Below are 22,944 nucleotides of genomic sequence, written 5' to 3'. Positions count from 1 at the left end.
AAAATACACCTGCTACCTCATGTGGGATCTCACATTGTTCGTGTCTTAAATGTCCAGGTAAGAAACTAAAGGAATATGAACAGAGCCCTAAATACAATGGAAATTCAGATCTAAAAAAAATTTCCAATTAAGATGCAATTGGGATTGCTCTAGTTCAAGTCTCTAATGCCAATTGTATTAATTAGGAGACCAAGATCCAAGATACTAAATACTGATATGACTCAATTACGCATGGTATAATAAGACACCATTCAGTTCCTGGGCTATTTTATTCCCTCCCCACGGAGTTGTCTTGTCTGTTTAGATCATAAATTCTTTGGGACTTGATCTTGCTACTGCTCTGCTGAGCGTCTAGCACAATAGTGGTCCTTTCACAGCTGGCCCCTTGGCAATCCAACAAGACTACACTTACTATTACTATTGTTCAGTGGGAATTTTTCCATTAACTTTAACTGGAATTAGATAAGGCTCATAAACCCTTTGAAATACATTACTCGTAATGTTGAAGTAGAGCTGTGCTTCAGTATATTGTTTCATGGAATGTCAAAGGTCAAAAGCAGGAACAATCCCAGATATTGTTCCAGTTTCTAACTTTTGACATTCTGCAAAATAATCTTTCGGAAGGCTTTTCTCAGATTTTCACAACCATCTTCTGACAGAAGATGCATGTGAAATTAGGCTGATGCTTCATTTTGTTTTAGGCAAAACTTGCCAGCAAGCAAGCCTCAGTGCTATAGAAAGAACACATGGGGCTTGGGTCTTCTTCGCCTTTGTGCTATTATTGCTTGCAATTATGTTTCTTATTGTTACATGTGCTTTTTGCGTGTTTAATTTGATATGACAAAAGCTGAATGTAAAACCAAATATGTTTCAGTAGTTTTGAATGCCTAAATAAATATAAAGGTGGCACAACCCCAGGCATGTGTAACCCCAGGCAGCTGTACGTGTAAAATCGGTGTGCTTTCATATCAAGGGTTTGCACATAAGTGCAATGTAAAGGTATAGCAGATAATAGCAGTTAATTACCATGTGCACTATGAGTTATCAACCATACACTTACAATTTTATACGGAAGGGACACTGTTTCCCCAGTACATTGGACCTCAGCCACACAAGACCAAATGGATATTAGAAAAATTTTTCCAGGTATGATTCCACATTACTAATCTTGAGACAAGAGACTGTTGTACTAGGCACCATATAAAACCCAAATCAAATTGAAATGTTTGCATTAAAATATATATTATTGAAACATGCATATTTTATTTTTGTACTGATTTTAAATGAAGATTTTTATCAAAGTGTTTTTCACAAAAAGTTTGAACAAATTCCATCTGTTCATATTACATTTTCTTACCAAAGTCGAGTAGTGTTAAACTTAAAGACTATTCAAATTATCTCAGAAGGAGTTTGGCCACGTTTTTTTCATGTAAATGTTGAGGGAAATCTTACGAAATTTGTCTCGCGATTGAGCTGAGACCAATCAAAGCAGTGTGTAAAATTTTCGCTATTACACTTTTTGCAATATTATTTACCTCATAACTGAAAAGGACAGTCCATACTGTTTGCACTCCGACAAAAATGGGAGAAAATAAGCATTAACATGACTGCTTGAAAATTGAACAAACAAGGCATGCAGAAATTCGGACCTGGTAAACAGCAGCCTGTCTGTCACCAAAACTCTCTAGAACACAGCCTGCAGTGATGGCAATTCACCACTTCCTGATCTCGAACTGCAGGAGCATACTGGGCTCTAATTCAGATGCTAAGAGACTTAGGAAATAGAGAACAAAGGGACCATTTTATCTTCAAAGTCACTGTATCGACAACCCAGCTCTGCAGATTAGTAGTAGGTTACTCCATAAACAGGACTACTTGCTTCACTAAGAAGACAGAATATAATATACTAGTCAACCTAAGAAAATAGCTCAGAATATAATCTAAACAAGTTAATTCTGAATCATTATTATTGGGTCACGGTGATTATTGGTCAATAAACATTTTGAGGTATTTTGCTTACTTCTAACTTGTAAAATTTTGCTTTTGATGTTCTTTAGGAAATAAAAGACTTAGCTAATATTAAACCAAGATTTTTTAGTATAACTAAAGGTGGAAGAAAACTCCAAGTGTTTATCAAATAGGTACTCACCATGAGTTAGGAAATTGGTGGTTCAAATGTCATGGGGAAATAGCATGTCAGTGCAAGTTCTTTAGTGATCAATAAAGTATTCTGCATTCAGGCTTCACAAAAAGGTTTCTGAGAACCTTCTCAGACTCCCCTAGGGACAATCCTTTGACATATTCATTGACACCTACTGGGGTAGTTGTCTTTCTAGTTCTGCTATAAGACAGCAATTTGCCACCTCATTATCAGTGTGATTGATGAGAACACCATCTGAAAATCTGTCACATGATGATTGTTGGTTTGACTCCTTCTCTAGATTGATCTCCTTAAAGACATACACTGATGTGCATGACAAAATGTTTTCTGGGGAAAGATGTCAATGACAGGTTTTTTGAAAGAAACTGCAGTTTCTGCAAAAGCAATTGACTCTTCCCTCCCTCCTCCCTATCCCTCCAACTCTCTTTTTTCCCTCTCTTTGATATTTGTGTTTAAAAAGCAGGACATTAGACAGCATTTGCTTTTAATGACATTCCAGAGCTGGCTCACTCTACTGGCAGATGCGATGACTTTGGCACTAGCGTGTATGAGACACTTGTAGATCTCTGAATGAAAAGTACTTCGTAAATCAGAGATATAATCGGGGCACAAATACTAACCCTTACTAAAAGCCCACTAAACACTACACCACTGCAGTGCTTTGGAAAGTTTGCATGATTTCTCCCTCTCTAGCTACTTGTTGCGCTTCCATCCTCTTTCTGTCACATTTTATAGCTCTTGTTTGTAAAATAGCTGAACATCCCATATTTTTCATTGTTGCTTTTGATCGATCCTTCCTTCCCATAGGTAGCCCCACTTTGTAGTAGGTGTCTGTCCTGTTACAGGAAGATGAAGCTGCACTATGCTGAGAAGCCAAGCAAGGTTTCCTCTTGTTAGCCTAATGGAAGCACACAAGATAAAAAAAATCCTCTATTGCTGTGTCTCCCCAGCTTCCATGACTGGCAGCATCTTGGTGGAAGTGTGGCTGGACACATATTACTGCCCTATGCAGTGCTGTCCCCATCTGCCATGCAACCATGGCACATTTCTCTCTAGGCTTCATCTGAGAAGACTTTCTAATGATAACATCAAGATACGAATCAACAGGCCATCTTTGTGCTTCTGGAACAAGCTACAGTTCATACTGAAAGCCAAACACAGACTGCAGCCACAGTCTTTCGATGTCATGGGCTCACTGCTCAGCAGACACTGTGTGCTCCAGTTGTATGCAGGGTGGCAGCCCATGACTTAGGGGCACTTGAATGGAACCCCTCTGTATCCCCTTGCTGCTGGTGTGAAGGCAAAGAGCATGGGATAGGGACTGGGCTGTGCTCTGCTCCCCACCCAGGTTCTGCCAGGTAATGGAGATACAGCAAATGGTTTAGCTCCTGGCTAGAATCAAGGGTGCTCTCATGCACTGATGTTCATGGGAGTTCCTCAGTCTCGTTTAAGTCTGGGCTGAGACTTTAGATACAGTGAGAACGTAAGTAATAATCTAAGAAAACAAATACTTTGGGCAACCTGGATTTGCAAGATTTTCCTTGAAGTTTTGTAGAGTATAAACCCCATTGACAATACATCATCTTTGGTTTTCTACATTTTACTTCCTGACAAGACAACAGTCTTACTCCTCCCTCCACCCACTGGCAGATTCTCTTCTTTTCTCTTCTCTTTCATTCTGCTACAATTTTTCCATCACAAAATATCACCATATCATTCACTGACGTAAAATTGGCAACTGACAACTAGGATAATAAAGATTGAATGCAGATGTTAGACTTGAAACTACTTTAACTCCTACAGCCAAGAACATCACCTTAAAATGCAAAATCTGGTAGATTCATTTCTTCTTAAATTCTACAGAATTCTTCTTCAGAGAACTGAAATTGTTGTATAATCAAAATAAAACCACATCTGCTTTCAACCTAAAAAATAGTCTTTCAGCCTATTTTTCAGCAAGCAGGCTTTTGCCTATTCGAGTAAGTATACATTTTTTTTATTGACTATGGTTTGGGAAAAAGATCTCAATCTGTAAGATATTCAAGGAACTGATCCCTAATGAACAGTGGATATATTCTAATCCACTGTCTTGAAATTGCTATTACACAAACATATCCAACTGTTTATATAAAGATTTTGAGGTAAAGATTGTCTTAAAGCTCCTTAAAATGCATTTTCATTTTATTATTACAGAAAAACAACCTTTTGAAAGATATTAGATGAAGTCTTTGAGAGCTTTGCTCTTCAACATAATTAAAAAAAAAACAAACCACCAAATTTGATGGATAGGGTTCTTTGACTGCAGGAAAAACTAATACTTCTCACACTTTATACCTCTGCATTTTTCAAATGTTAGATAAGGTTCACCGGCAATAGAGACACTGAGAGACCCACTGTATTCACTAAAACGCACACTGCTCTGAAGTTGAACGAAACAACTCTGTGCAACACATCCCAATAGCACTACTCAGCAGTGCAGTGCTGGGAGAGAGGACTGTTTTAGGTAATTGAGACTGTGGTGGGAATTTAAATCAGCAGACTGTAGCAGGGATTTGGAATTTAAGCCTTGAGGGAGACACCTCGCATAATGAATACAAGTAAAGACCCAGGGAAGGACCCTCAACTGATGCGTGTTGTTGCTGTCTCGTTGATTTCCATCGAACTACAGCAGTTTGCCCACGTTAGCGACGTGGTCCTATGCCACATACTAAGGCTGACAATGTTGGTAAGGCAAGCACTTGATACCTCACAGCGGGACTTTTGCTTGTTCTGTGTCAGACCAGAGAGCAGCATCCCAGTAAAGTGGGCACCCAGGTGCTCCTCTCCTTGGAGGCTGCGCGGAAGGCTGGACCCAGCCTTCTCGCAGTGCCACTGGGGCTGAGAGTGGCTGCAACGGGGAGGGAAGGAGAGAAAGGATGCAGAGAAAAGAGAGGTTGGGAAGGGGGGACCATAGCACAATGTGGAATGACTTCAGGCAATTAAAAGGGAAACGAATGAAATATCTGGCTGAATGCCAAAGTGGGGTTTTTCTCCCCCCCTCCTTACCCCCCCGCCCTTCTTTGCTGCCAATAGTCCATGAAAATGGGAAGGTATGTGAGGAATTCCCCACTTTATATTCCAGCTCCCATCTATTGTATTTTAGCTATGCCAGAGCAACAGTCTTATTCTCCCATGCAGCCTGGGAAGAGTCAGGCGTCTTGTCCAACAAGACTGATGACAGGGCTGAGGCTGACTGAGCAGCAGCCGGGTTTATCAATGCGAGCTGAAGGAATCTGCTGATCAGATAGGGAAACAAGAGCACTGACTTCTGCAGTGAACCACCTTTTGGGGAGATCTCTTTTGTTGCCTCTCTTTGATCTGTAGGAAAATAAACAGCCTTTGCTTAGTTATTCTGCTGGCAGCAGTAGGAGGTCAGCAATAGCAGATCGATATTGTTACACATTAGAAAGCACTCGGAGTTGTCCTACTTTTACTATACTCTTTGAGACTCATAAAAACCTGTTCTTTGGTTTTCACTGTACAATAAAATCCTCTCCCCGTTGAAGCTAGCGGCAAAAATCCTACAGATGATGACAGAGACTGGAATTTAGTTATAGAGCACGTCCTAATTATCTCCAGATATTACTTAATTAATTAACCAAAAATCATGGCTCTGCCAAGCTGGAAAAGAAGATGAGAGTCCTCGTCATAACAGAGAGCTCTACAGAGGCCCCAAACCTGCTCTTTGCAAGTGGCCCTCCTTCCAGTACGACAGAGACCTGCACTGGGGGAGAAGCTCAGTCCTGCTGCCAGAGTTGTCCTGCAGCAGCCATCAGCATTAACTGCCTTCTTCCTTGCAGCAGAGAATCCCTGTGCAGCACTGCACCTTGCTGCAGCCTCGCGCTCCGCTCCGTGGGAGCTGCCATCCCAGTGCCCAGCATTACTGCCCAGCCAGCTCCCGTGCCCCAGGCTGCAGCGCTGAGACACAAAGAATAACCAGCACACCTCTGAGTAAAAAGATAACGTGTTAAATATATACATACATCTATCCAACAGTTTATCAATCAGCTGCAGTTTATGTTTTTACTGATACAGTAGTTCTCCTCTCTCAAGGTTTTCATACTTCCAACGTTACAAGTAATACTGGTGATCATAGGACTCATTGCGAGGCAGGATGTTCTATTTATTTTGAGAACATTTCCATAAAATACTGCAGGATGTCTTTTTTTTTTTTTCTTTTAAAGTTTAAGGTATTTTAACACAGTGAGTTTTATAATAGGATATGCACATACTGAATATTTATGATATTTGCATATTAAGAAAAAATATAAACCATTCTCGAATTTAAAATGACTTCAGTAAAAGTGAAGTGTATTCGAATAAGCACTCAAACCTTGAAAATTTGAATTCTATAATTATAAAAAGAGGCCTGGTGAAAATATTTTTGAATCTTAGCAAATAGTTTTGAATCTTACAAATGGTTGTTAACACAGAGGCTGATCACATTGCAGATTTAGGTTAGGTGGTTTTTCTTTTAAAGTGATAGGTTTTTAATATCTCAGGAAAAACACGCTGACTAAAGTACAAGCTACAACCATATAAATAGTATGCCTAAAATTATACTGTCTGAAATTGAAAACACAATGTCCACAATTATCATTTCCCCATTTGTTTTACAAATACAACATAAAATCTATTTTTGAGAAAAATTGCCTGCTTCATCTGCAGAAACTTTAGTTGAAAAATTTGTGAATTTTTTTTTTTCCCCCTTTCAATTTTTTTAGAATTCTCATTTCTACTAAATATTTCTGACCAGCTCTACTAAAATAATAGCAGCTCTCTTCGTCTTTCTCTGTGTACATTCAAATATACATGTAGGTAAATCCTTTTCATAATTTTGTAGTGATTCTATTAAAACAAAAAATCTTTTATATCCAAGTACAGAAGATGCACATATACTATATTTCAGTGGATTTCTTAGTTGTCATATGAATACCTTCCTATAGGTTCTCATGCAGTTTGACATAAGGATATAGGGCTTCTTGAACAGGTCCATGATTTAATGATTAGCAGCTGCAACGGAAAGGATTTCTGGCCCAGTTTTGGTTGCATGCATTCAGGGAGACACTCCAAACTTGTTTTATATCACGTTACATAGCAACAGAATACAGAAAACCCAAGCACTTCTCTTTCTGAGCGTGGACGGTTGAGAGGCAATAAGAATTAGAATTAATAACAAGGAAATAACAACTAACAAGGAATGACAACACTGCACATGGTGATGATGCCCTTAAATCATGCAGCAAATTCGATTCAAGGTACATAAATGATTTATCTCGTTAATGTAATTGAGCGCAGACTTTCCACTTCTCCAGTTCCCTTTCACAAAGGGCTCCTTGCTCAGAGAATGTTGTCCCATCTCATTTGTCTATGTCTGCAGACAAGGAAAATCGCAACTTGTGCTGTTACTTCAAATAGCAATCCCTCTGACAGCTCTAGAGCAGAGCAGCCCAGGGCCAAATTCCCCTCAGCTTACTTCAGTGCAATATCATTTCAGTAGAGATATTGATTGTGCTGATATACCAGAAAGGATCATCTGAAGTTAGCAGATTTATCTGGCTTCTAACAAACATAAAGAAGGGATCATCTAGAAGGAGTTTCTGTTGCCCAGAAGGCTGGAGTGTGTTTACAGCCCAATAGCTGCCTCATACCAGTGTTCTCTCAAGACTGAAGTTGCCCCTAATGGTGCTTGACAAGGGGTCTTGGCCTTCTCCTTTTTCAGAGCATACCACATATTTTGTGTGTCCTGCTTCTTTAGGCTTTCTTTCCATGAAAGTAGGGTAGGATTGGGAAGAACAAGCCAGTTCACGTCCAGGTCTCACACCCTGCCTGGGAGCAAAGACACAGCCACAATTTGCAGCCAGGCATAGGGACTCAGGTCCAGAAGTACAGATGTGTCCAGGTGCCCTAGACACATTAAAGACCTTCCTCTATTTCCAGAACTGCTCTGTGGAAAAGTATTGGTTCATGGGCAGAAAGTGAGGTTGAATTCACCTTGTTTCAGGTGTCTATAGCATACACTTGTCTGTCTGAATCCTTTTTTTACAAGGACATAATGAAAACAGGCACTTATGTGTTGGCATTCCTCTTACTTACAACGTAAATTACTGACTGCAGAATTATATTTAATCACAAACTCTGCTTATTTCTCTCCAATACCTCTAAGGAGAATAAAGATGATAACTCTGACGTAGAAACCTTCACTGCAGCGTGTGAAGCTGGGAGAAAAGAGCCCACATGTGGCACTAGAGTGTATTAGCTACCTCATGTTGTACTAAGTTTATCAGGGATGCAACCTATGAATGAAGTCAGAACTGGATGAATTAACTCTGGGTTTGTGTCATCATAAATGATGACAGAACTCAGCCATTGATCTAAGCATTTCTTCTTTATTTTTTTCTCTATATAGAAAAAATAAAAAGAATGAATAAATAATAAACAGTATACTCCCAAATGTTTTTGTTTGGGACATTTATTTTTCTACTAATGGCATCTTTAGCTGATAACCTGGCTGGCATTTATCAGTCTTCTAAATATGTGATCATTATGGAATATCCTTTTCTTTGCTAACAACACTTAGCCTGACCTAATATCTCTATATAATCTAATCTATATATCTACATCTACTATCATCTTCTTGGACTCTTGGACTCTGGCATGTTAATTAGCAGGTATAGAAATGTCGTCACAGTGGTTGGGTGTTGTCTGACACATTTGCTTATCAGCTGGACCTGTTCTTGAGAAGTTCTTCTTATTTGTTATTTTACTTGAAAAGATTTTTAAAAAAAAAATGCATACCAATGACTAAACTATCCAAATCACTATGCAAATAAATTCATATAAATTATTTTAAAAATGACAACTGTGGAACTTGGATTATTAATTAGCCAGTAAAGACATAGAAAGGGAATAAGGTAAAGAGGAAGAAGCAGCAGCACTTGGAGGGATCATCTTCTAAGATCTGAGCCGATAGGCAGGTATCCATACATGCACAAACCAAACTGAGAGATCTGCAACCTAATTTCAAAATTTAAATGGCCAACTCCTTCAGCTTCATGAAAAATATGTTTAGCACTGAGACTTGCAAAGATTTATAGAGAAGAAGACACCATGTTTTTCCCATGTTTCACAGCCATGTGAGGGAGAAGTACTATGTCTTTTTTTTCATCTTCTTATACATCAGCAGCACAGAATCATATAATAATTTAGGTTGGAAAATCCCTTCAGAGGTCATCCAGTCCAATCCCTTGCTTGAAGGAAGTCCCATTAAAGCAGGTTGCTCACATCTGGTAAAGTTTTGAATACGTCCAAGGGCAGAGATTTTGAAACATCTCTAGGCAACCTGGACCAATATTTGACCATCCTCACGGTAAAAAAAAAAATTCTTCCGAGGAACAAGAGACTCTGGATTAAGTGGCCTGATGATCTGAGGTGTTAAATATGAATACTACAAGACAATCTCCAAAGTCATCCATCACAGGAGGGAAGGCTGTAAAAAATGTCAGCTTCTTTTAGCTGCCCTTTAGTACAATGCAAATGCAAACACAAATCACTTTAAATTCACTGTTTGACATGATCAGCATTTTTACTAATTAAGCAAGACAAGCAATGTCTTTCCTTTTTCTTTTCTCTTTTTTTTTCTGCTCTCCTCTGATCTTTTCTTCTCTGAGACACATGACAGTATCTTTAGGTCTAGCCTTCCACACTTGTTATTTGTGTTTGCAATTTTTGGAAAAGTTTACAACTTTTCTCTGTGTATGAGTAAAGAGATAATAGCAGAATGAAAGTAAAGGCAGAGGTAGAGTATATCTTATAAGGTGAGATGACAAAGTGCGGGGAGAAGAGGCTGAGAAAGAGTGTCCTGTATTTTGCCCTGCAGTTAAGAAAAACATTGTGATCTTGGATTTAAATGGGATGAATAGAGTCATTATACCAAATGATGACATTGGGCACAGGCCCAACAGACTCTTGACATTCTTTCTGACATTCCCAAAATAGATTTTGCCTAATTGTAATGTTGTTTATGTCCATTTTCAGTGTCAAATATTTTTGGAATGTTGCTCATTCTGCGAGGAAAACCCTAAGCACTTAAATAATAATTTTAAGCCATTATATTAATATTAAGAACAAACTCAAATGTTGGGTAATTGCTAAGAGGTTTTTTGGCATACTACTTTATGTAAACTGGCAACAACAACAGTGCATCAGCAAGTTTCTGGTTTCAATTTATACTCACTTTCAGTTTCTAGTGTGCCTAAGGGTTTAATTGTACAAGATGCTTTAAAAGCCCTGATTTTTACATCCTTTTCAGACTCAAGTACGCTGCAAGCAAAGCTACAGCCTGCAATTTTTGATGTCATGTTTGAGCTGCACTAATCTAGGATGCAAGGCTAATAAAAGCAGAGCCAATTTGGCAAGATGCACTTACTGTGTGCTTATATACACTGTCTTTTCATAGTGACAATTTACCATGGCAGTGCTGATATAATTCAAACAAATACAGCCTGTAGGGTACTGAAGATCCAACAACTTCTGATTCAGTATATCTGGTTCCACACATTAAAATTTTCCTGTGTGCCATATGCCATGTGAATTGGATTTCTTTTTCACAGAGCTAAATACCAGATTAATCTGAAATGTGTCAGTTCACAGAGTGTAAATCGCTGTACAACAGGTCATCTTGAAATACTGCAGGAAGATGTGCAGCAACAGTCCCACTGAACACTATTGGAGTATGCACACAGACACATACACCCATGTTTATTGATTCAAATGCCTGTTTTTGTTTGTAATTATGCATGTTTATATTAAAAAAAATCTCCCAGAACCCACTGTTTCTGAAGGCTGAGTCGTAGCAAATCACACATGCACAGATGCAGAACTGCAGGAAACAGTACCATATAAGTACATGGAAGTTGTTATGGAATAAATGGTTTGCTTCTCAAGCACACACAAAGTCTTCCTCATCTGAATAATATATGAAACCATTTAAATGAGGATGCTCTCTTTGTGTTTTCTCCTGAACCTCTAACACACTGAGTAGCAGTGGTGAATAACAGTTCCTTCAATAGCAGGCATCAAAGTATGAATTACACATTGCTATTCTATTGGTGAGATTAATTTATCAAAGGTTTTCAGAAGCTGTAGTAAATAAAGGACAAACCCACATCAAAGACATGTCTAGTTTACTTTCTTAAAGGCAGTTTACAAACCAAGAAAACATTGTGGAGCAGTTGAGGATTAGGGGTTATCAAGTCCACCTTAAAGTGTCAGTTAAAAAAACATGGTTTCACTGCTAAAGACCCATGGTGGATGTCTGGTTCGATGAGCATGTTCAAAAGAATATTTATTTTAAAAGATGTAGCAGATTATTGATTAAAAATAAAAGATTTGCCTTCAATTTCAAATTGAGACCAGTCAAATTACAGAATGTATAAGTAAAGCAAAAGACATTTGCAAAGGCTCATACCTCTATCTTTGGAAATAAACCCAGCAGGTGCAGACCTCTGTTTACAGCAACGAGGCACTTTAATGTTAGTTTCTAAAAGTTAGACCTGGGATGCTTGGATTTGGATTACGAGATCTTCACTTCTGTGTTTTCATTCAATGGGATTATATAGATTGAATCTCAGCTTCATTTTGAGAATTGCCAGGGTTAAGTAGCTGAATACAAACAGCAATGCACTGCAGAAGTCTCACGTGTTCACTAACAAAATTTACTGGTCAGAATATATCATCAAAAAGAGGACACTTGCTAACTTCTTTATAAAAAATATAATCATAAGGAAATAAGTTTCTACAGTTCTACCAAATGTATACTCAAGGTGGAAATGTGTTCATTTTGTATTTGACATGTTTTTAAAAAGTCAGTAATTCATATTTATACATCATAAATCATGCAAGATTTCTTTATGTTTATGCTTATGTGAATCTGTTTTGACTCTTGGGACTTTTATGTGTATTATACCGCAATTTGGGTTGAATTTCCGGATTTTGTGTCCTCAGCCTGTCAGCCTTGGCTTGGATACTGAAAACCTCAGGATAAAGTCTGATTCAACATATGACATACACCAACGAGACATCAAGATTCGATCTGAATTCAGATCATGTTGTAAACCTTGACAAAGAACTTTCTGGACCAGGACTGTGAAAACCATTTGACTTCCTGGGTCACAAACCTATGCGTAGCATGAGATATATGCTGAATGGTGTCACAGCATTATAAAGTGTTCTCCTAAACATTCTTCCTGGTTTTGTTTGAACAGCTGCCTGTGCACTATGAGGTTCTGACAGCTTTATCGATTGTATCTCATACCTAGTCACACTGATGATCAAAACAGTTATGAAGGAAAAGATCTAATGGAAAGCTAATTCCAAAAATGTAGAACTGACTTTAGGTTAAAAAACATGCGATACGCCTGTTAGCTCCAGCTTGTATTCTAGGGATTTATTTCTGTCCAGTGGTAGTTAACAAATTATCTAGGTGTAGTTTCAGAGCTACATCTACGCTTCCTTTTTTTCCAATTTCCTTCTTTAGCTTTATTAGACCAATAGTTGTGCATAATAAAAAAATTCCAAATGTTGACATTTAATCAGAAACATCAAGAACTAGCACTTTTCTCCATTCCTTGTCTCCAGGCTAAATACGTTGATTTTGTCCACTGATTCCTAACTTTGCCATTTTTCTTGATGCCACCAGAGGAATACTGCTTCTCCTTCTCCCTCTTCTTGAGGTTAGAATGAGTAAGAATTGATTTTGTGACTGCTAAATAATGCTGAATTAGGACAGTTTACATCTAGGCTACAGGATTCAAAATACTTTTTTCTGTTCTGCCCTTTGTTTAGCCTCTTTGATTTATTAACGGAGGCTTCTTTTTGATCTGGCTTTACCTTGTCAGTCCTTCATGTCCCACCCATGGACTTTTTATTTCTTTTTCATCTAGTGGTGCTGGCAAAGAACTTTTTTTTTTTAAAAAAAAGACAGGGAGGGATTTGGGATTGTCATATAAAACCTGTGTTACTCAGTTTTCAATATCTCATTGAACTTCTCACAGCTTTGATATTTTAAGTAGGTATCACAACAAAGGGAAAAGAAGTGACTGGAAAGGTAATGCAGTGTATTAGGCTTGTTAATGGCCCTGAAAGTAGGAAGAAAACTTGCTGAAAGAGAGATCCTTTCCCATGAGTACTATTTAATTTCTCTGAGAGGGTTTTCCTGGTGAATTAAAACTCTACAGAGCACATTTAAGCAATGTAACTGCTGTCTTAGACTATGCTATGTGCACAGTGACATTCACTTTTATTTTAAAAATCCTTTCGTTAAGAAATCTGTAGTGGAGAGATTTCTAGAGAATCTTTTTCTTCTTTTGCTCTACTGCTAATATACTTAGGAAATGCAGAAAACTGGAATAGAAACCCAAGTTTTTCCCACAAGGGCAGGGCAAGTTTGAATAAGTGATAAGAATATTTTACTAAATAATTCCCCTTACAAGTTGTAAGTAATGACTCTGCTTCGACACTTCAAATTATTAAGTGTGACAGTATGAAGCAGATTAAACATCTATTTAGAAGATTTTAACAGTGCAACATATGGGATTCTAACAAGCAGAAGGAGTGAGCTGGCTTTTACATTGTCATTGGGGTCATGGAGACTCCAAGCCTGATTTATCTTCTCCTGTATGTTTCTTTGTATAATATGGGCAAGCCAATTAACATCTTAGTTCCCCATCTATAAACCGGTTGATATCATCCTGGTTTCCCTTGAAAATAGCCAGAAGGTTCTGAGTGTTACAGATGCAAAAAGCCTTCCCCTGCCCATGCTTTGACTAGAGGTGAGGCTGGCAGTAGGCAGGATGCAAGCCCTGCACCTTTGAACTGGTCTGCACCAGGAGGGCTTCTTGTCTCATAGAGTCATCCTGCACAAGACTACTTCCTGGCTGAGCCAAGGAGGGATTGGTTCAGCCCAACAGCTGTGCTGTGCTCCAACACTTTGGCTCCCAGGCAAGAGTTTGGCTTGTCTGGGTCAGCAGCAAGCTTCATGCCAGAGATCATCTCTCGTTGGCTTTGGGAGGGGAAGCCAAGGCTATTATTGTCCTCTCCAGGTGCTCTGTCATATTAAGAGGCTTGCATCTCTGCCATGTCTTACTCACTCTTTCTCTCAAAAGTGATGAGGTTTCTCCTTCCCCACCGGCAAATTAGGCAAGCACCTCCATTATTTGCATAGTGGATTTAGCTGCTGCTATCCAAAACACTGCTTTAGTGGGTGTTTCCACTTTTGCTTTTGTCTCTCACCAGCCTGGGCTGCAGCACCAAGGATGCTGTTGCATCCTCCGCAGCCAGGAGGAAATGGCCTGCCTCTTGTAGGCAGGATAGGTACCTTGAGTTGAGTACTTAATTAGTTCATTATCTCAACTCAGTCCAGCTGGGTAAGAATGATTAGTGCCATAATTCCCCCTTTTTGTTTTACCATTTTTGTTTTCATGAAGGCTTTATGGGTGAGCAGAGACCCGGCCCATTCATCCAACTCCAGCACGCTTCCCTCCCGCAAATACCACATCAGGGCTTGCAGCTTTACCTTCTTCTCCAAAGGACTCTCGCTCAAGCTCCCGGCTCCGGCTCCAGCTCTTTTGGCTCGGACTCCTTTGGCTCAGGCTCTCGGCTCAGCGAGGGAGTCAGGGCTTCCCAGGGTCTCACAGACGTATCACATCAGGGTCACCAGTTGTTGCTCACCAGCTTGGGCTGCAGCATCAGGGACGCTGTTGCATCCTCCGCAGCCAGGAGGAAATGACCTGCCTCTTGTAGGCAGGATAGGTACCTTGAGTTGAGTAGTAATTAGTAGTTCATTATCTCAACTCAGTCCAGCTGGATAAGAATGATTGGTGCCATAATTCCCCCTTTTTGTTTTACCATTTTTTGTTTTCACAAAGGCTTTATGGGTGAGCAGAGACCCAGCCCATTCATCCAACTCCAGCACACTTCCCTCCCACAAATACCACATCGGGGCTTGCGGCTTTACCTTCTTCTCCGAAGGACTCTCGCTCAAGCTCCCGGCTCCAGCTCTTTTGGCTCGGGCTCTTGGCTCGGCGAGGGAGTTGGGGCTTCCCAGGGTCTCACGGACGTATCACATCGGGGTCACCAGTTGTTGCTCACCAGCCTGGGCTGCAGCATCAGGGACACTGTTGCATCCTCCACAGCCAGGAGAAAATGGCCTGCCTCTTGTGGGCAGGATAGGTACCTTGAGTTGAGTAGTAATTAGTAGTTCATTATCTCAACTCAGTCCAGCTGGATAAGAATGATTGGTGCCATATGCTTTTAATGTGATCTTTATTGTAATGTAACCTTTACTCATAATCTGCAATCTTAACTTAAATCTGTTTTCTTTGTTGGCCTGTCTGGTCAACTATCACCATTAGTTAGCAGCAGCCTTTCAAAGTCAGTCTTTTATAGCAAGAGGGGAACACGGAACTTTTTCTACTTCTGTGATTCGATTGAGGTTGCTCCCACAACTGGCTCACTGTGGAGACACGGTACTGTAAACGAAAAGGCGATATATCCTACCAGTACAAGGGACTTTGGGGAGTCACTGAGAATGGCAAGACAGAGGGATGGTGTGGGCTCTATGGCTATGTGCTGGTAGACGCCAAGGACTGCAAGCAGAATGCTCAAAAAAGATAGCCAGTTATTCAGCTCACATGTGGGAAATGGGACAGGCATTCCTGTGTTTTCACTCCCTTCTTCCAGCAAGAATGACTGGAGTGAGCCTCAGGGAAAGCTCACAGTGAGTACTGATGCTCTGCAAGAAGCCTGGTCTCAGACTGCCACTGGGAAGCTGTGGCCAAGTGGGTTGTTGATTTATGCTGCAAAAAATGTGCGGTTAGTTTTAATATGACTTTATTTTTTACAGTGACTTTCATTTGCACCCTGAATACTTTGTGGCTGTAGCACTTAGCAAAATGAACTGGTCACAGAATACCTTAAAACTAACCCCTTTGCTATAAGGACACTAATACAAAACACTGGATTCGATGAACACAATTTTCATTTGTGTGCACTCAACCGATCTCCAAAGCCACAGAAAGGAAAACATCTCAAAATATATCCAGGGAAGCATCAGCTACTGATTTAATCCTCCCATGAGTGGCTTCCTATGGCCATAGCACATAGATGCCTTGTACAGAGCAAGAAAAAATTCTTGAAACTCCTCTTAAGACTTTGTTAACATTCAGTCTGCCAGGTAGTGGAGTCAAAGCTTTTCTTCAGTGAGCCTTCTAAAATCAGTACCAGACTTTTCAAACAAAACTCCAAAGCTTATGATGCTGAGCTTATGCAGTCAGATTCCACATACACAGGGTTCCTTCTGATAGATTTATGATTCAAAAGACTGTCCACGTTATATTGGTGTGTGGACCCCTCTTTCATTCTCCAGAAAACTATGTTGCCTTTGCCTCCTTTTGAAATGGGAGGTTCAGTTAAAAAGTATTTTACTGATCTAAATGTTTACATGGACTGTACATAGCCTAGAAACAGTCAATGACAGTTTAGTTTAAAGTTTGTGCTACTCTTGGTTTTCTTACAAAAGGATGATGCCAGCCAGGCCCAAAAGTCAGAATTAGTTGAGTGTCTCCTGTGGTGTCTGTAAGAAAGGGAACTAGCACTACCAGAATGGAGCAGTTACTGAAATTTCTGTGGAGAGCATTGCTGGAAATAGTACTTATACAAATCTTTTTGATGCTGTATTTCTTCAGGAAAAAGAAACAGAAATAGTTTCAGGTTGACCTACAATCAGTACATTATCTAGAGGATGCACTGAAAATGTGAAACCCTGTGGAATATTTTTCCCTGGTGCCATCTTTGGACTCTGTCAGCAGTAACACTGAGCGCCTTCAAATATTTTAGTCTCACTGGAATCAGTAGGAGTGGAAGTTTTAGCAAAAGGCCACTTTCTTATAGGATCAAGCCTTAAACCTTACAATCCAAACTGTTCTGATGTTTGCGCATCTAAAATAATAGGGATTTTATATGACTCCATCCCTACTTTCTTAAACAGGTGATGGAAATTGTTCAATTATTCTCAATTTCTTATTAATTATTTTCAGTTTCTGATCTCCTCAACAATACCATAATGCTGCCTGGGTTGCACAGCAGAGCAGTTTATACATTACATTTCCAAAATCAGTGGTTATCCATTCAAAGAAGTAAATTAAACATTTCTGCATAGATCAGACTTGCAGGATCTAGTTCCTAGAAATGAAAGACAGGTGGCATTGCCCCTTCCAACACATAAAAAACAACAAACTTATCTTCATGAAGGAATCTATTATATCCTGTCAGGTCAAATTTAGTTTTGAACATACGTACAAGAATATAGAAGTAAAGTACTTGATCCAGAATGCAATTTTACATCTAAATAATTTGATTCATTTAACTACCACTGAACCAGGAGAGTTTTATAGAACTGAGCTTCAAATTGTAGAAACCAAAACCAGAGAAATACAAGATTCACTTTGACAAAGAATATAGACAACATGGATCAGCTACTCATCATCCTCGAACCGCAGCTTGGCTCTCCTCACTGTAGCCGACTCGCATCTCCCTTTGTGTGATCGGCTTTTCAAATTACATGTTTCAACAATTGCTTAAATGTCTTTATTTCATGATCTCTCACGTTAAAGATCCTTCAAATCTGACCTGAACATTGAGTTGTTTCAATTAGGCATGACCCCTGCTCTAACTTTTCAGAAATTGCTTCTTTCCTGTGGCCGGGCTACAGAATGGGGCATAATAGAGGGTTTCCAGTGGTAACTGGAGAGCCCAGCCCTGCAAATGCCCGAGCCCCGGCTCGGTGCTGTGTGAGCTGCATCCCTGAAGCACCTGGCCACACTCAGGCTGACAAACAACCCTGCCATTATTCATCCATGAAAGTGGCATGCTAAAACACAATGCCCTGAAAAACTAACCGCAACAAGGCCCCTGAAGTAAGGCAACTTCATTTCGGTGTGTCGATGGGCTAATGCTTGAGATAGAAGCTAACGACTGATTTCTCAGGTGGTGCCACAAGGAGGAACAGGCTTTTTTTTTGTCTGAAAATAGGTTTTCTGGCAGGGGAAATGACTAGAATATATATTTTTTTAAATATTTTTCTAATTTGAAAATATCAAGGATGGGCCATATCATAATTTACTGCTGTTAGATACTTCTGTTTTACTCAAATGCAGTTGTTGATAGTTAACTCTGACTCTATGGAATTCAACTCAGCTATGAAATAAATATTTATAAATTTTTTTATTGTGAATTTTAGAAGTATTTTAAGATTTTTTCCAAGTTGCATCTGAAATGGTCAGCAAGGATACTTTTTTTACTGCCTAGTCTCCCGAATACCAAGGAGCACATTCATGTTCCTGATTCAAGACAAACAGGTCTGTATTAAAAGCTGAATTTAACAGGGGGGCAGACTTGCATGTATATGCAAGAGTCCTGGGGCCATCTTAACCTGGGAATAATGGAAGAGGGCAATCGTGAATGGTTTAGCGGGTCCTTGAGGACCTCTCTCTGGTTACAGGTTGTAACAGAAGATTTATTTTGCTGCCCCTGTTAGAGAGTTGATCTAGTCTGCCTTACACAATTGTTTATTCCCAAATAAGATATTTCAATCCTGCGGTCTTCAGAGTGCCCATTGAAAGCACTAATTAGTGATCATTTAAAGTACTTAGGTAATGTTAACTCCAGCACACAAGGGATGCTCTTGAGTCTGACCCCTGCTCATTCCATTTCTTTTTGTAGCTTTGAAGACAATTGATTTTTGAAGACTGCAGCCTTCCCTTAAAATCAGGGACTAAAAGAGTGGGGACCTAATCTTGATTCAACCATTCATGCCATCTTTAAAGACATGTTTACTTTTTTCCCTCTGGATGTCAATTAATAGATTTTAAAGTCAGTGAATTAACCCAATGTGAAAGAGTTTAGAGCACAATTGCATGTGGGCAGAAAACGCTAATTATAAATAATCAGACTCAAAAAAAAAAAAAAAAAAGTGAGTGCACCCTAAATAGCTGATGGGAACAGGTACAAGAAAAAAAAAAAAAGAAAAAGGGAGGAAATTTTGTAAACTAGCTTGAAAGTAGTATGTAGACTTACATGGAGAAGAACACCAGTCAAAACATTTGATATGAAAGGAAACTCGGAGCCGACTTTTGCACTCACTGGGTCAAATACAAGCTGTAGTTTTCCTTCATGAGAAAAAAATCACCCTAAGAAAGACTCTAATGTATATTGGCTGGAAAAAAATAGTCTGAGGTAGCCATAAAGATACCTGCAGACTGGTATGGTAAAGGAACTTCTCACTGGCATCTTTTGGCAACATCTCCTTGCAGTGGGTGCAGTTGTATTCACAGTCGTTGTATATACGTCTTTACAGAATTTTACTTATGCTCTTTCCTAACCGTACCTGCACCGGTGCAGTTGCGTTTGCGTCAGCAGCAGTGACACTACCAAATATACTGTCATCAGCATTTTTATTAGGCCTAATTCTTCTCAGAGCCGGTTTAGATGATTTGGCCCAGCCAAACATCAGGAGAAGGAAGCCCATGAAATTCCCTGAAAAATGACCCTACTCCAAATTCACAGATTTTCACTACAGACACTTCCCTGTTAAAAACAAGGTAGTTTAGGATTAATTACTAGACGGCTGTTGAGACAAAATTATACTTTACACAAATAGGGAAGGGGCCTCAAAGATTTTCTTGAAGTCTGAGCTTGAGTCAGGAGCTACTGAGCATCTCCAAAAAAAGGGTGATCATGAAATACCCTTGAAGTAGACGTGCAAGACCAGATGGAAGGAGATCCTTTTGAAGAAGAGCACCTGACCCTGACTGGGAATGATGGAGCCTCCCATCATTTGTCTAGCCCTCAGTTTTTGACAGTGGCTTTAGCACTGCAGTCATGAGTAGACTTTCTGGCAGCTCCTCCCAAAGATCTCAGCATCAGAAGGTATGCCATAGTCCAGTGCTTTCTGAAAGATATTTGGAATTTGAGGTTAAGGAAAAAAGCGAGAGGTGAAAGTACAAAAAGCCTGTCCAGTTTCAAGTCAAAGAAGCCATTTTCCAAGTCACAGAAGCCATACAGTATGGTCACAGAAGGTTGTTCAACTCCTCCACTGTGACTAGGCCATTTTCACACACTGAATTGAAGGAAATTCTGATGGAAATGTGTCATACATGAACAACACCCACCAATCCACCAACAACCCACCCTTCCGACCCAGGAAGACTAGCTGATACTGAGATTATGCTCTAATGCTTTGGGAACTGGGATTTCTGAAGATGAAGTTGTACTTAGCTCAGTTTTCAAAAAAAATCTATTGCTTCATTGTCATGAAGTAAAAGAATTTGTTAATAGCATTTTTACCTCTGTTATTAGTATATTTGAACATTACTAGGATATCAGCACCATGAACCAAAACTGAGATTTGGTACAAGTTTCCTTTTAACATTTATAACAAGCTCTTAAACAGCTTCTTTTAATTTTGGATAATAAATACTTTTAAATAAAGGATGCTTTGCTTGTGAAAGAATTAGGAGAGTAACCCTTTAAAGAAAAACTTATACTCCAATCAAATAAATATGCAGGTATCTTGAAATTAATAAAACAATCATTATTGTTTGTATCAGGTAATTGTGGTGGGAAAAAAGCAGCTTTCAACATTTAGGTACAAAATGCAATTTAAATATTTCTTTTGTGCAATACACCACTGTTTCATTAATATGTATGTTTGACAGCAAGTTTGAATGCGCTTTCTTCTTTTCATCACTGTGTAGCTTTGTTTTCTTCAAAAGTCCATACTTATTCCTTCAATCATTTTAAAAAGAAGAGAGGGGTGTGTAAATTTCCTTTCTCTGAGTACTAAATGTTTTGCCAGCGCATTTTAGACTAAAATAAAGGTGGTGAGGTGTTTTGATAGAAAGCAGACTATTGGGTAAACAGGGCTGCTACTGTGGAAAGAAGGCAGGAGGCTGGCACGTGGTAATAGTTGGGAGCAGATAAACGGTAAACAGCTGAAGTGCACCTATATTCCTGCTAATCTGAGTTCATCAGAGATTATCAGGAGTTGTACCTTTAAAATAATAGACAAAACATGAATCAATATAAGCAGGACTAGCCTAGTATTGTAACCTACCTAGCAAAGGGCTGGACATCTCTAATATCACAGAATGAAATGCACAGATCTCAGTTAGTCATTGCCAAGCATGAAATCACTTGAAAATTGCTACATAATGTTCTTCCTAAACTCTATGTGGTGAGGAACCATAAAATGTAAAAATAAATAAATAAATAAAAATTACTGAGATTCAACTGGAAAAGAAGCTCACCTATGGCTAAGTTTGTATATTGGAAAGGATTCAGATAGACCATTAAATACTCCAATGGTTATTTACAATAGGATTAATTTAATTCACATTGGAGAATACCTATTATGTTTCTTTAGTTTATGCTTAAGCAGCTGTCCAATTAAAAGGAATCGATCTTCTGCAAAGCTTGTATCTGAACACAGCACTGCCCACTGTGCAATAACTCCTTTGTATTTGAGAGCTAATATGCCATGCAATTATGATCTACAAAGGGTAGTTGTTTCAGGGAGTTTTTTAATCCTCCAATTCCTTAAGAAATTATCTTATCACTCCACCATAATCGAGCATTCCTTCTTGGTTCTACAGGTCAAGGAAGGGGTTAAAAATTCTCTATCTCTATCTTGATCTCTGCTGAAATGGTGTATGGGAATGAAATGGTTGCCAATTTGTTTGCAATGCATTCTGACTGTACGGGAGTTCTTTTTTGCCTGACAGGCAGGTGAGATCAAAGTGGTGCAGGACAAAAGGGGCTCAGCAGTGATTTGTCAGGGGACGAAAGGCAGTCCTGTCTGGGAAAGTGGCTGTAGCCCAGAACGAGCCTTCAGATCACTAACACACTAAAGAAATCATGGCATGAGAAAAAGTACAGCAGAAAAGGTTCAAAGGTCAGTTTTATTTGGTTTGGATTATTGGTGCCTCCTTTTAAACCAAAGAGCAAGAAGGGGAAAAAAGAACAGGCTAATAACCTTTGTTATTGTCCAGGAAAAAAACTCTTTTGTACACATTGCTTGGGGATTGTCTGTAATTAAAATGCTGTTGTTAGATCCAGGACCTGATCCTGCAAAGTTTTACTCGTGTGAGTAATTCTCCATTGCATGAATAGTCCTGTGAGGTTGCTCACGTGAATAAAGATTACTTTCATGACAAAGAGTTTGCAAGTTCGGGCATTACATTTGGTTAGGGGATGCAGGTGTGTCTGTGTGTGTCTGCTCAGAGGTGGGCATACTTCTTTGTAAGCAAAGATCAGATTTTAATGAGTGAGCTGAAAAAAATCATATATTTGAAAAGTCAAAACTTAAGACAAAAGCAAATAAACAAATCTCTGTAACTGTTTACGTTCTGCTTCCATAAAAATCAGGTGATTATGAAACCCGCTGTTCTCTTTTAATCCAGATGCTTGTCTGACAGTTACTTCACTGATTTATTTCAGGGGGGGCTCTGTGAATCACCATCCACTGGAGCTCACTCCCAGCAATTAATATCTTTCAAGTATTACTGAGCAAAGAATGTCTTGATTTAGGTTATAAACAGATGGTCCTATTCAATAACTGATGGAGGATGCTAGTGACATAGGTTGTGTCCAGCTCATTTGGGAAATGGCAATCTTCTCTACCGGAGGAG

The sequence above is a fragment of the Tauraco erythrolophus genome, chromosome 6 (genome assembly GCF_009769465.1).
Source record: "Tauraco erythrolophus isolate bTauEry1 chromosome 6, bTauEry1.pri, whole genome shotgun sequence".
NCBI classification, from domain to species: domain Eukaryota; kingdom Metazoa; phylum Chordata; class Aves; order Musophagiformes; family Musophagidae; genus Tauraco; species Tauraco erythrolophus.
Note: the sequence above shows the minus strand (reverse complement) of the source record.